Here is a 16,201-nt window from a genome sequence, read left to right on the forward strand (position 1 = left end):
GTTACAATTCAAGTATCTTCACATAAATATAGGTTCTCTTACACCAAAGGTCTCTATAGGAAGCAAAGGGCATGCTATAAGTCTACTATAGGGAATTATGGGGTGCAATAAAATGTACTAAAAGGTGAGAAGGATCGAAGCTTGCTTGAAAGAGCTATGGTAGGAGAGCAAGAGCAAGAAAGAGAGAGAGACTAAATGGGAACTCCAACAGTCACAATGTGTGACCGGGCCTTCCTTTATTCAAACTGTCACTGAAAGAATAAAGAATAAAGTGACAGTGACGGGTGTCTGCCACCTGCAGTGTGCAGTGGTGGGTACTATCAGTGTAGTAATACATGGGCGGCTAGGTGAAGGCACCTTTACCCCCAACAAACTCCCACTTAAAGGTGAATCTACCCTAGTGAGGAGTGAAAAGAAAGTAAAAGACATTACAATACATACATGTACAACAGGATGAGGAAAAATGTCATCTCATCCAACATCCATCGATCTCCTGAGGAAGGCAAAACACTCAGTAGTAGTGAGGCTTTTGGTGAGCAAATCTGTAGGATTTTTGTCAGTGGATATCTTGACAAGGTCAACAAACCTGTCCTCCATGGCCCCACATATGAAGTGATACCTAACCTCAATGTGTTTTGTCTTCGCATGGAAGACCTTGGCCAATTGAATAGCGCTTATAGAATCCAAATGCAGTGTAGGTATATCATCAATCCCAAGGTCATGAACCAAACGGTCCAACCATATGGTCTCCTTGCAAACCTCAGTGGTGGTTGCAACATACTCAGCCTCACTGTGGTAGAGAGATTCGTACACTTCTGAACCCTAGACATCCAAGAGACAGCACCTCTAGCATAGGTGAATACATAGCCAGAAGTGGACTTCCTACTATATGCATGTCCTGCATAATCGGAGTTTGTGTACCCCACAACTCCTGTATCTTGACCGCCATGGCAAATACACATATTTGTTGTGCCCTTCAAGTATCTCATGATACCCTTTACGACATTCCAATGTTTCTTGCCGTGTGTAGCCATATAGCATGCCACAACACCGACTGCAAAGGTAATATCTGGACGAGTGGCTATCGTTGCATACATCAAACTACCCACAGCTGATGCATAAGGGATTTTGGTCATCTCGTTCCTTTGCTCATTTGTCTGTGGACAATCAACCTCTGAGATCTTCACATGAGAAGGTAATGAACTTTATGAATATACTCCCTCTGTAAGAGGTAGAGTAGTCCCTAATTCCTGTCGCGCTTAATGCGCATACCAAGAATGTGAGAGACTTGTCCCAAATCCTTCATCTCAGAGCTCTTCTTTAGTTGAGATTTAAGAGCATCCAGCTCATCATGAGCTCTCCCTGCTATCAGCATATCATCCACATAAAGTACCAAAATAAGCAATGAGTCATCATGGGCTATCTTTGTGTAAAGACATGGATCCATAGCACTCCTGCTGTAGCCGTGTGACTGCATAAAGGCATCAAATTTATGATACCACTCCCTAGGTGCCTGCTTCACACCATAAAGACTTTTCTCAACTTGTACACTAAGTGCTCCTTGCCAGGATCTGCAAAGCCCTTAGGCTACTCCATGTAAATTTCATCATGCAAATCCCCATGCAAGAATGCAGTCTTGACATCCATTTGACACATGTCCAAGTCAAGCTGCACGACTAAGGCTAAAACCAAGCATAGGGTGGTCATCTTGACCTCAGGAGAAAAGACTTCATCAAAGTCAACTCCATGCTCCTGCTTAAAATCCTTAGCAACAAGTGTTGCCTTATAATTTTGCTTGGGGTGTCCAGGGGTACTTTTCAGCTTGCACACCCACTTGCATGGCAGAACCTTCTTGCCAGCAGGTAAGGAAACCAAATCCCAAGTCATATTCTTATGTAGGGAGTCCATCTCAGACTACATAGCCCTCTCCTAGGAGTGACTGTCACCCCTGCGCATAGCCTCATCATAGGTGAGAGAATCTTCTACATCTATAACCAAGACATAATGCATCGAGGGTTCAAATCTATCAGGTGGATGTCTAACTCTAGTAGACCGTCTCAATGCAGGCTCTGTTGTATGTCTAGCATCCTGTCCAACACCTTGGCCATGTGTACCAACTACTGTTGCAGGCTGTCTAACTGGCTATGCAAGAGCACATGGCTCCTCTTGGAATACAACCCTGCTTATCTCTATCACCTTCTCATATTGCCTATGCATCTTGTCTTCATGGAAGACTACATCATGGCTCTGGATGACTTTCTGCACCTGCGGATCCCAGAGGCGATAACCCATCTCGCCTGCATCTCCATAGCCAAGAAAAATGCATTTGACACTCTTAGGATTCAACTTAGTTTGCTTGTCCTTGGGCACATGGCAAAATGCCTCACATCTAAATACACGTAGATGTGCATAAGTCAGAGGTTTCCTAGCCCATACCTTCTCTGCAACTTGAAAATCCAAACCATTGGAAGGTGATCTATTGATGACATGCATATCTATACTGACTCCCTCAACCCAAAAACTCTGTGGTAGGCTTGCATGGCTAAGCATATTGCGTACACACTCCTGGATGGTCCTATCCATCTGCTTAGCCAAACCATTCTAGGGTGGGGTATAGGGGTCGCTTAATACTTCTCTCATCACATAGCTACTCAAAGGCATGTGATACATATTCTCCCCCATTTTTAGTCCTAAGGCATTTCAGCCTATGCCTAGTCAATGAACATCACAAAGCACTTTGCACCACCTATAGACTAATAGGGCATGTGCCCACAGACATCCAAATGTACCAATGCTAGGGGCTCACTCGTGCATGTCTTACCAGACTTCTTATGCGTATTCCTAGTCTATCTGCCATAAAGACAATGCTCACATGAATCAAAACATGCATAGTCAAGGGATGGTAAATACTGCAAACCAAAAAGCATTTTCATTCCCTTCAAGGACATACGGCCCAAACATGCATGCCAAAGAGATACATGTGGGATGGAAATGACTGACAAAACATGGTCAACAGAGGACCCATCAACTACAAGAGGATAGAGGCTTCCAGCCTTAGCACCTCTAGCAAGCACAAGTCTACACGGGTGATCTTCCAAATAGAATCCCCAAATGAAACATGAAATCCAACATCATCAAGCTACCATGCAGACATAAGACTATGTGTAAGTGTAGGTACATGATGTACATCATGTAACAGAAAAGTATTGCCAGTAGAAAATTGTAGCTGTACATCCCCAATGCCAACAATAGCAAGTGACCTATCATCACCCAAGAAAACTGAACCAGAGACAGTGCAGTAGGAATGGAACCACTCATGGCAAGGTGTAACATGAAATGAAGCACCGGAATCCAAAAGCCAGCACTGCACATACATAGAGTGAACCTCGGTCAACGGCGTAGCATCACAAGAACTAGTTGCAAGTATATACTCCCCATCAGAGTCATCAGTCTACATGACATTTATCTCCTCGATTTTCACACTAGATTTTGCAGGCATAATGTTGCAATCACAGGACTTTTCTTGTACTTTGCCTTTCCCTTTCTCTTTGTGCTTCTCATTGTGCAACTCATGACACTGTGGGCGTATATGACCCTTCTTACCGCAATGATGACATGTCACATTAGCATTTCTCCCACAAGACTTGCTGTGTGACTTACCATGCGACTTAGACCTAGACTTCTGCAAGTCTGTGCCACGTCTATACACCCACAGTCATTCTTTCCATTACCATCTCTGCCTCTAACAGTCAAAGCATGCGACACATGAGAGGCATCCAACTTCTTATGGTTGATCTCTTCCTGCAGAAGAGCACTCTCTACATCACGCAAGTTCAAAATAGTAGCAAGAGCATATAAGGCAGTGCAGAATACATCCCATGACTCACTCAGAGTCCCAAGCAAAAACAATGGAGTAACCTCATCATTGAAGGTAATGCCCTGAGAAGTCAAGTTCTTGAGAATAGATGGAACTGGCTCAAATGAGTAGACATCGTCATATTCTCCTTCATGTGCAGGTCCATAAGTTGCTTCAGCTAATACATTTTTTTTTCTTATCATAGAGATTATTGGTCGTATCCCAAAGCTGCCAAGCACTTTGTGCTTCCTCAACCACATTGTAATGAACTTTTTCAATGAGAGACAAGATGAGGGTGGTTGCATAACTCATCAAGTTCATCCCATTCGTCATCAGTCATAGTTTCAGGCTACTCACCATGCATCCTTAGTGGCTTTATCTGTGATTTCTACACCAATACCTACAAAACTTGGATCTTCTAGTAGGCATTATTCGTACCATCAAGCATAGTGATATTGAAGATAGCACTATTAGTGGAAGAAGATGCCATACTGCAGTCCAAAACGGTGTATACAGTTTAAAACTGCTTGCTATTTTCTACTATAAATAGCCAAAATACCACCAAAACCAAGGCAAAATGACCATGAAAAATGATAGCCAATGATGCTCCCCACCAAGTACCATCAAAAGTACATAAAATCAAGATTTTTCATCATGAAAATTCCATGTTAGTCCATGCATAATTGATTGCTATAATAAATTACATCCAGGTAGAATGAGAGCAAACTGTAGGCAACATGAATGCACCAAGTCAACCACTAACTATCAAAGCATAACCGGCATCAAGAGGGCATAAATCAGCATGTGACAGTAATACAAATATCAAGCAAACACACAAGCATGTCAAATGAATCCATCAATAAGCTGGAACACCCCCTATGTAATAGGGCACAGAGTGTACACAACACTAGCAAGACCTTACACAAATAGGTGTATGCTTAGGTAGTGCAAAGCCCAAATCAGCCCAAATACATCTGTGAGGACCATGGCATATCAACCATGCAACATCAAGGTGGGGATCCCAGTATCAAGTATCCGAATGCTCAAGTAGCATAAACTACCTGCTCAGTGTCGTCAAGCATATCAAGACACTCCCACTAGCACAAAAGATGGAAATATCAAGCAAAGAAGCTCAACAAGGGCATATGATAGCACCAATGCTAGAAGATCCAAGATCAAGCATCAATAATACCTCATGAGCAGATAGGCCATGTAGCATCCATACATAGCATCCACAAACATCAAGTACATCCAAACTGTAACTCTTGCAAGTTGAGAAATAGCCAAAGTAAGCTTTGGGAAATCAAATGTCAAGCCAAAGCAAGGCTCTAAAGCATCCAACTCCAAATAATGTAATAGGCATGCAGTAATAGCATAGGCCAAGCATGTCAAGACCCGGTCAGAGACATAAGCAAAATGCATGCCATAAGTATAAAAGAGATGAAGATCCAAATGCTATGCGAAGTGAGCTCAAGCTCAACTAATGATTCAAGAGAAAATCCAAGCTCTATGTCGATCCCTGAGAGTCACTACATCAATATATACATCCAAGACATAGCCCAAATGCAATAGGCATATCCAAACATAAGAAAAAGAGCTTCAGCCATGAATATTCCAATAGCAAATAAATGTCCAAAACTGACCAAACAGTGGCTCAATCCAAGCTCAAAACCATAGACAAACCATAGGCATACTTTCGCATATGTATAGGCACCAACCTGGCATAATCAGGCATCAAATGACTATGTAGGATGAGCATAAAGTGTAATGACAGAGGGCTACTTGTGGACTATGTAAAATAGTCAATGACTGAGCAAATTCAGCCCCAAAAGCATCTCGCATCATAGGCATACATTCCCCTAGCATTTGGGGTGCATTTGAAACCACAACCAGGCAACCAATGTCAATATACCAAAGTGGTCCAGACATAAAATGCTAATGTAGCACTACTCTGGGCAGCCTATAAACTATGTATAACAGTCCCAAACCTAAAGTAAATCACACCAATGCTCAATGCCAAGGCTTGGGATCAAATGCCAAGCATAAACCAAGTGTACAATGCCCAAATGAGGCTGCCAATGACTGGGATGATTTGGAGGAGATCAAACAACTGATCATGTGCTGTAAATGCACCTGGAAAAATGGTGCAAATCTACTTGGGGTTACTTCTCACATTTTTGTGCTGGTTAGAGTGGTAGGAACCTCAAGGGAGTGCCAAAGAAGGCACACAACAAGCCCGAGGTGCCCCAGTAAAGCCTATGTCAAGATATGGAGCACTAGAGCTTCAATGGTGCTGCCCCCTTTCTCTTCTCAGACCTGTAGACTTATAACTAGCATGAAACCTTGAAGAAAATGAATGAATACCTTTGTTGATATGCCTTGAGAGGGCCCAAAGGGGCCTGTAAGGTGCTTGGGAGCTCGAGAGAGTTGGCTATGGCTGCTGAGAAGGAGACCCAATGCGTGAAGGGATTCAATAGGAAGCTAAAGATGCCATGAACCAAGTTCGAGTAATCATGAATCCTTGGTCTGATACCAATTGAAAGGTGAGAAGGATTGAATCTTTCTTGAAAGAGCTATGGCGAGAGAGCAAGAGCAAGAAAGAGAGAGAGACCAAATGGGAACTCCAACAATCACAATGTGTGGTTGAGCCTTCCTTTATTCAAACTGTCATTGAAAGAATAAAGAATAAAGTGACGGTGTTGGGCGCCCGACCTGCAGTGTGGCTAGGCACAAAGGCACCTTTACCCCCAATATGTACAACATATAGAATATATGCCACCTAATACAAAATAAAGAAACAAAAGATAATAACAATGGTTCGAATTAACATGAGAGTTATTGAGAAGATGCATGAGATGCTTTACAACACTTTTTTGTCAATCCTCTTCCAATATATGCCCTTTTTGTTGGACAAAACTAGAGTCTCCATGCTCCAAAAGGTATATACCATATCTCTTACTTCAGTTATGATGATATTGCATTGAGGCAATTGTCTTTTAAAAGCACTCAATGGAGAAACTTCCTCATTGTAACATTGTTTCATTGATGAACACCCAAAACACATGCTATTCTTATATGGTTATTTGTGTTGTGCCATTGGCATTATAACACTATTGTCAAAGAAGATCTCTTCAAGAAGAGCTCATGTGTAGAGTGGAGCACCTTGAGTTGGCTAAGTGCATTGTAAATGTTGGATAGAAGAGCACTCTCAGCATTACCTATTGATAATTGAAAATCTTAAAAAGTCGAATGAAGTAAGAGTTATTGGAATAACTCTCTCTCAGCACTTATTGTAAACCCTAGTGCCTGGTTGCACCAAAACTTTTCCATAGCTAAACATATCTACTTTCTTGACTTTGCTTCATCCATTGAAAATTGATATTTCAACTTGCTTCCCCCCCCCCCCCCCCCTTTCTCTATTCTCATTTCTTAGCAACTCAATACTCATGCATAGAAGTTGTCTTGCTAAGACATTTTTCTATCCCTAGGATCACTAAATTCCTCTCCATAATTTGATCCATAGATTCAATGCCTTGGTCAACATTGATGTTGCATCAACTAGCACTCAATAATGGGAGATTACATGGAACTCATTTCATCATGAGGTTCAACTTACCTTGGCTCAACTAACTCTCACCTATTGTGTTCATAGTTTTGCTTCAAGCCAACAAATCTCTCTATCTCTTTGTCTTTGTATGTCTTAATCTATGAAAGAAAAGAAAGAACAAATACTCAAAACTATGTTAGGCTCCCCTATTGCTCACTTTCCCATTGTAGTTTCTTGGTGAAAGGAGAAGTGTATGTACTCATGATTCAAGTGAATGCTTCCCATGAGCCAAACCTTTGATTTTCTACCACCATGCTTTCCTCAAAATCACCACGAAATCATAGACAAAAAGAGGACTAAAACCTTTATCTTTGTAGTTTCTCACATACCTGACCCTCTCACTCTCTTGCAAACTCTCAAATAAATATGAATGCCTCAAGATGCACACTGAAGGGGATGCAATAGCAGTGGAGAAGGAGAAGAGAAAGATGTGGGAGAGAAGAGCACACACAATGTAGGTGCTGTCCAACTGAACTGACAGCCTTATTGCACTATCATATTATATATGAATAAAGAATGGGCGGTCACAGTATACACGGGTAGGCCCAGAGGCCTTTTTTCCCAACAACCTCCCACTAAAAGGCCAATGTGGCTGGGGAGTGAAAACAAAGAAAAGAAAAGAAAAAAAGACAAGGTGAGGAATCATAACATCTCACCCAATGCCCAATCAGAAAGCGAGCTATGCAAGAAGTGTTGGGAATCTTTGCAGAAGAAGAGTCAAGCATCCCCGAGTCCATGACATCCAAGAGATAAGCGATCCCACAGCTCCATACAACGGAGCAATCCAATAATGCTTCTCATGAAGCAAGCACAACTCATGAGTGCAGGGTTATAAAGCATCAGATTCACGCATAGCATCAGCGTGGCACATATAAGATAGCGGAGAGCAGTCAAACTCTCAAGAGTCAATCACTGAAAGAGGGCCAACATCTCGGACTACATGTGGCCTCAGCGAAGCGGAAGACTGACATCTGGCTGGCTGTCTAGCCTGCAAAACTACAAGAACATGGCTCTCATGAGCCTGCAAGGGGTCTAGCAATTGACCACCAACATCCTGACCCTGACTGCTATGCATAGCTACGCCATGTGGGCCAATAAGTGCCTCATTTTCAGCATAAATAGCTTGCTGTAATGGCACTGTAGCTGCTGTAAAATCAACCATAAAGCATACTGAGTGCTCATCAAGAGGGCTAAGAGGTGTCTGCATCTCATAGAAGACAGCATGATGGCTACACATGACCTGCTGGGCATCCAAATCCCATAATCTGTAGGCCTTAAAGTCGCCATCTCCATAACCAAGGAGGATACATCTATGTGACATAGGCTCATGTGGCATATGTACACTTGCTTGGCAGCCAAGCATCCTCAAGTAATCATAGGAGGGTTGCATGCCACTCCATGCCTCATGGGGTGTAATACCATCCAAGGTCAAGCACAGCATCCTGTTAACCGAATAGACTGTTGTCATAAGGACCTCAGCCCAAAAGCCATAAGACAACCCAGCTATGGTAAGCATAGAAGCAACCTTTGCCTGTAAGGTCAGACACATGCCATGAGCAATCCCATAATACCATGGGCACAAGAAATCAATGCCATACTGCTGACAAGAGGCCCGAAAGTTGGGAGAGAGAGCATGACTCTCATAATCCATCTGCAAGCACCTAGGCCTGCTACCAACAGAATCCATAAACCTGTCAAGCATAACTGTAGCATCCTCAATTTGCACCAAGGGAAAAGCCCAAACACGATGGGTAGCATGATCAACGAAGGTCACAAAGTACGACGCTCCACCAAGTGACTGGGAAGGCATAGGTCCATATACTGCACAATCGACAAGATCTAGAGGAGCATGCCTCATATGATCGCCATAAGCCAAGGGGGCTCTGCAAGGACCAAGAGTACAATCAGGGCAAGCATCTATATCTATAAGTGACATAGGAGATAGCAATGAGTCTGAATGAGACAAGATCTCCATCTCTTTGTGGTGCAATGACCTAGGCAATAATGCCATAACAATGCATGTGGTATCCGGATAACTGCAACCATATAATCTCCCACATGAGAGACATGCACTGGGTAATGAGAACCAACTCGAGAACCTCTGGCCAAAACCAAGCAACCATGACAGATCTTCCATGACCTATCCTTAAGAGAAATAGAGTTACCTGGATCATGCAACTGACTGATAGAAATTAGGCTCTTACTGAGCATGGGAACATGTAGAACATCCCTAAGCATAAGAGGTCCCATTAGGCAAAGCTAGGTGTATGTTCCCCTGTACCAACAATATCATAAGTTTTCTCAAGGCCTAGATCAATACATCCATCAATCTCCCTATAAGAAGAGAACCATGCTCTATGAGAGGTAACATGACAAGATGCCATAGAGTCGAAAAGCCAATCAAAGGCATGGGCCTAATTATTGAGCAAGTAAGCTGTAGGGAAACTAGATGACATGAGGATATGCTCAACTACATCATCATGGGTAACTGCATGTACCTCACCACTAGAAAGAGTGGTAATACCTGCTATATCACTGACTCTCTGCTCATATCGAGTTCGTCTCTGTCTCTACTGCTCTCTAATCCGTCTAAAGCATTTTCTTTGAACATGCCCAAGCTTCCCACAATGGAAGTAAACAACATCTGAAGTAGAAGAACCTATAGAAGATGACAAGGAATCCAAGTCATCATGAATAGGGCTATCCATAGCATTCACGGAGCTCAAGCAGTCGAGGGATGTCCCAACATAGGGAACCTACTCATTAAGACAATCATCTACTAGTACATCAGTGGTAGAAGCATGCTGCAAATACTCATGAAACCTCAATGGATGGGAGGACATAAAGGCATCAATCAAGGATGCAAAAGCTCCCACATGAAGAAGAGTCATAGCCAACTGCATAACATAACCAACCACAGTACAGCAAAGCATAAGACATCTGTCATAAGAGCATATGATATTCAGCCATGAAATCATCCGATAGCCATAGGCATATGCATAGCTCTGCAATACATCATGCCACCAAGGAACATCCAAGTCAAGTAAAGACCGACAAGTGGTAAAGCATCCTGCAAGAGTCAAGCTCCAGGTGAAGCCCAAACATCTATACAAAAACATCCAAATAAGTGGCTCTGTAAGGTATACAACAATAGACCATGTGCATATACGGGTAATCATACATAGCATCTACTCTCTAACATGGACGGGCAACAGGAGCCCAACTAGCATAGAAGCTAGACAACAGAGGAGCAAGAAAGCCATAACTGTAAATCCCAAGCACTATCCAAGTCCACTGATCAGTAAGTATCCCGCATATCAAATGCAAATGAGCAATCACAACTCAATAGGCAACTACCAAAACAAAGGAGCAACTCACTGCTCAATACTTGTAAGTGCATCCAAGTAATAGCCAAGATCCATAATCAGAGCATCAAATCCCATATAGCATCCAAGGTGGTAATAGAAAAATCCAAGTTGTAATGGAAAAAGCCAAGTCAATGCCCAACGGCTCAAGGGAATACTCAAATAAATGTCGAGACGAGCTCAAACAATTGCCATCCACAGCCAAAGCATAAAGCATTCACCAAGACATTATAACCCGTACTGGGTAGCCTAGGCATAAACCATGTCATAGATGAAATGCCGGCTGCAAAGAAGTGACAGTCAAACCCAAATCAAGCTCTAATCTCAGCTCAAAGCATTCTGGAGCATAAACAAGACATGTGGCATAGTCCAAATACATCATGACATCATATCGAGTAGCCGGGAGCACCCCGTGACCAATAGGCATAACCCAACTGTAGCATAAATAGCTTTAGCCCTAAAGTTTCCAACAGCATATAACCTCTGTAAACCGAGAAAATCAGTGCTCAATCCAAGCTCAAATCCATAGGCAAACCATAGGCATACATTCCCGTATGTTTAGGCACCAATCGGGCATAATTGGGCATTAAATGCCAAGACTTGTAAGCATAAAATTGAAGTAACAGGTGGCTGCCCTGTTTTGGACAGATCTGGGATTGTTCAAAACAGTCAATGGCTGAGCTAAATCAGCTCCAAATGCGTCTCACATAAGAGGCATAACATCCACAAGTGATCCGGTATCAATAGACATCAATAGAAGCATCACATAAGCCATAGGCATACAAATACATGCTGTCTCAGACCTAAAATCTATTGTAGAATATCATGTCATCAGAATTTGGTAAATCAAACATCACCATCACGTCCGGAGCGTGCCAAAATCCCAGCTTAGACTCTTATCTTGGCTGAATCGGGTTCCGAATGCCCGAGATATGACAAAAATAGTGATTTTTGGGCCAGATTTTGAAACATGCGCAAAAAAAAACATGAGCTGGTCGGGGGGTCTGCTATCCCATGTGTCAACAATGGGGCCCAAAGGGGGTACAAATGGGGGCCAAAGAAGGCCTACACCAAGCCTTAGCAAGCCTTGATAGGCTGGAAGCAAGATCCAGGTGAAGGAAGCTCCAAGAGGTGTGAGCTATGGCTGCCCACAACCTGTGAAAAACCTGTTGAGCTAAAAACTGAGTGAGAATGAAGATCTCATACCTTGTGTGAAAGGCCAGGATGAGCTCTTGAAGACCCGCTCTGATACCAGTTGAAGGGGATGCAATGGCAGTGGAGAAGGAGAAGAGGAAGATGCAGGAGACAAGAGCACACACAATGTAGGTGCTGTCCAATTGAACTGACAGCCTTATTGCACTATCATATTATATATGAATAAAGAATGGGCGGTCACAGTATACATGCGTAGGACCAGAGGCCTTTTACCCCAACACACACAACACATATAAGAGAAGAAGAAGAAGAAGATAAGGATATGAATGGATTGTAAGAGAGGGCTTTACTCTCCAAGTCCCTCACACTCTCACTCTCACACTCTCTCAACCCCTCTCTCATTGGTTCTCATTAGCAATGAAGCAAGAGGGGAAAAAGAAAGATTGAACTCACAAAGTTACACACCCAAGAATGATCTCTCTATTCAATTTTTTGCATTTTGTACATTAAGGTTAGGGTTATGGTTTCCCATCTAAATTACAGTCAGGGTTAGGATTTCCTACTTAAGTTGGGCACCCTATCCTATTTCATGCCTCTTGACCAGCCCTCCTCTTAATTTATACGTACAAGTATACGTACAACTTAATTGGACCTAGTCTTAGTAGGTAAAAGATAATAGAAGTTTCCCACAATGCTCACATCCATTGCAAGTCTTCTAATTTAACTCCAAGAGGTATTACAACTTGCATGAGAGTGAGCCCAACTCTCACAAAATGTCACAAAAAATACAATGTTCCCTCATCCACAAATTATAGTGGCATAAATTGCAAACTACAACCTATGGATATGGATGGTGCCTAAAGTAATGCATTGAAGACAAAACAAAAGATCTATTTCCAAAGTCATTTTTGGTAGTTGACTCGTCCTTTTTCTTTTCATCATTGTTGCCTATAGAGGTTAACAAATGGTAGTCCAAATAGTGGTATCTCATAAAAATATCCTTGCCTACCCAACCCCAAGAGTATGAACATTTTAAAAATGAATTTTGATGTCAAAGTTTCAATGTAGATATAAGCTTGATGAATGTCCTAAGTTGCATTGTTACATTACTATAAATACTTTATTAGTTGAGTTGTCAATTGATCTAGCTTAGATTGAAATTGGAGCACTCTTTTCTCAAGCTAACAATGTTTGAGATATGATTTGGAGGTACATGATTTCAAACTATTGCAACATCACCTCACATGTGTTCCACAACTAGATCAAAATCTATCTTGAAGTGGTTTGCATCTTGATAGCATGGACCACTAGCGATTTTCTACACCTTGTTGGACTCGATATTGTAGTTTCCTATTTTCTATTCGCCTTCTTGTGGAAAATCAAAGTTGGAAGCACAAGAGTGTGCACAAGAGGGAGAGAGAGAGCTCAAGTACAAGAAGAAGATCTTGCTTAGTAAGTTGTTCAAATGTATAACTAGTACACTCTCCTCAACTGTGAGGGTGTACTTTAGGAAGTTTATATAGCCTCTGGAGAAGTTAGGGTTAGGGTTTCCCCTTGGTTTCTTGTCCTCTAGTTCATTTACACCTAGCTACCCTTATCCTCTCCATTATAAGGAGAGTTCACATGCTTACTTCTCAACACCCCCCCTAAATGCCATGTGGCATTGGATAAAGCATGATAGGATCCCCCCCCTTAATCCACAATGAGATGCCTTTATAAATCAGGCTACAAAAGATGGTTATAGGTAGAGAGTGTTACAAGACTCAAAAAAGTTGATCGTCTATGGATTGGGAGGCAAAATTGGCCTCCAATTCCTTAGGTACTTCTGGAACACTGGGACACTTACTGGTGATATGCCCAGACTTTTTGCATTTATTGCACTTCATTTTTTCAAGATATTTCTTCCAGCAATTACTTAGAATATGTCATTTTTTATGACAGAAGGAGCACTTTGTAGAAGCTGTATGGACTAACACTTGCTCACAGGAAGTAAATGTTGAAGTCCCTTCATTATGGTTCCTCTTCTCTTCATCCAAGCATGACTTGATGGTACTTGCCAAGGTTGGGTTTGGGATATTAGTAAGGGTAGTAACAAGGGTTGGAAAGACCTTCTTCATAGACTTCAGAAGGATGGCAAAGGCATCTTCATCATGAATTGGTGCTTGAACGGAGGCCAACTATGCCATGAGCCCCTTCATATGTGAAATAAACTTGCTTAGATCTTCTCCATATTTATACTCCAAGCTAAAAAACTCAATCTTTAGAAAGATCTTGGAGTTCTTCCTTATAGCGCCATAAAGCCTTTCAAGCTCATCCCACTTCTCCTTTACCAGTGGAGAGTTGGTCAATATGATGAATTAAAGATTCATCCAAATGAAGCATGATGATGGCCTAAGCTCTTTCATCATCTTCTACATCAAGGGGATTGGATAACTTTGGTCCCTTTTACAAAGGGCCAATAGCCTCATTCCATCATTTTATATTTTACTAGGACTTGCCAGGGATGGAAATATTTTCCATTGAAATTGTGAATTTGAGGCCTTACATTTGCATAGGCCATGGCCATTATAGGAAGGTCTTACCTATTGCATTAAGCAATGGCAGTGTCTAGTCCTTCACAGGTGGCCAAGTACAAACCAAATAGCAAAATTGATAGCCCTACAAATGATAACCAACTTTAAAATTGTAAAGATGAAAAAGGTTGGAAATCATACATATGTAATATCTCAAGATAAGATTTTGGTGGTCCTATTCTGCGAACAACCCTTGATTTAAGTTTTACTATTTTCCTAGGTTTCAATGAGGTGAAATTTGACTGGACTTCTGGCTCCTCCCCTCCTTGTAGTTTAGTGTATGAGCATTTTGTTGAGCAAGGTCGATTAATGATCTCGACACTTGGTGAAGAGTCCAAGGAGATTTCAATCACTTCAATATTCATAGTGTAGTAGTACTGATGTCACTAAATGTTTTTTCAGTGCATGGAAGCACTCATCTCAAGATTGAGATGTTTAGGTATTACCTTGTCAAGCTTGGTGAGACACTTGACTTATTACCGATATTGAAGTCATGCTTCTCAGTGAACTTTTGATGTCCCCCGAGTGTTTGAGCTACTCATAGACCAAGAACACACTTTAGAGAATACGCTTCACTGATTAGAATCACTGTTAATGATTATAGATTGAAAAAAAATGAGAATTTCTCCAAAATGATTATAGATTGAAAAAAAATGCCAGAAACCCATAGTAGAGGAGGAATTTCTCCAAACCCTCTTAGAGGGAGATGGCTCACTGGGGGGGGGGGGGGGGGGGGGGGGGGGGGTAACTAAGCCCCATGATAGCTGCCTCAATTTTTCCCTCTACTGGTAGTGATCCAGCTCGAAACAGATCTCCTATAGATCTGCGTTGATTTTTGCATTTTCTTCAATGTTTCTCTCCACGTCACCCAATATTAGTGTTTTTTGTGCCACCCTGTTACGCCTTGTGTTGGGAATGACGTCTTGAAAAGAAACCTTGAGCTGAAATGCTCTCCTTTGTCCTCCCCAGGTCCTCCAATAGAGGTGGGTCAAGCTGTGGCTATGGTGGTCAAGAGGCAAGAGGTAGAAGTTGAAAGCTCATGTGCACTTAATGATGTAGGGAAGCTGAAGGATCAGAGATGGCTTTGATACCATGTGGAAAATCAGAGTTGGAAGCACAAGAGTGTGCACAAGAGGGAGTGAGAGAGCTCAAGTAAAAGAAGAAGATCTTGCTTAGTAAGTTGTTCAAAGGTACAACTATACACTCTCCTCAACTGTGAGGGTGTACTTTAGGTAGTTTATATAGCCTTTGGAGAAGTTAGGGTTAGGGTTTCCCCTTGCTCCCCTGTCCTCTAGTTCATTTACACCTAGCTACCCTTATCCTCTCCAGTATAAGGAGAGTTCGCATCCTTACTTCTCAACACTTCTGAATCTTCTTCAAAAGTGAGTGAACTTCTACATTAGCTTCTCTATGATAGTCTCATAGTTCCTTTCCAAGGGCTTTCCCTTGCTCTACTAGCTATGTATTCTATTGCTTGAGCACTTGTGCATGCTCCTTTGAGGAAGTTCACGGTCAAATTGATCGAGGAACCTTTGAACCAATCTATTTTCATCTTTGATGGGTCCAAATACTACTATCTATAGGAACATTCTCCTCCACAAGTTTCTTGCTTGTTATTGATGATTTATTCTTCAAGGGAATCTAA

Source organism: Lygodium microphyllum, chromosome 18 (assembly GCF_053477565.2).
Source record: "Lygodium microphyllum isolate KBCC chromosome 18, Lygodium_microphyllum_v1.1.10, whole genome shotgun sequence".
In the NCBI taxonomy this organism is placed as follows: Eukaryota; Viridiplantae; Streptophyta; class Polypodiopsida; order Schizaeales; family Lygodiaceae; genus Lygodium; species Lygodium microphyllum.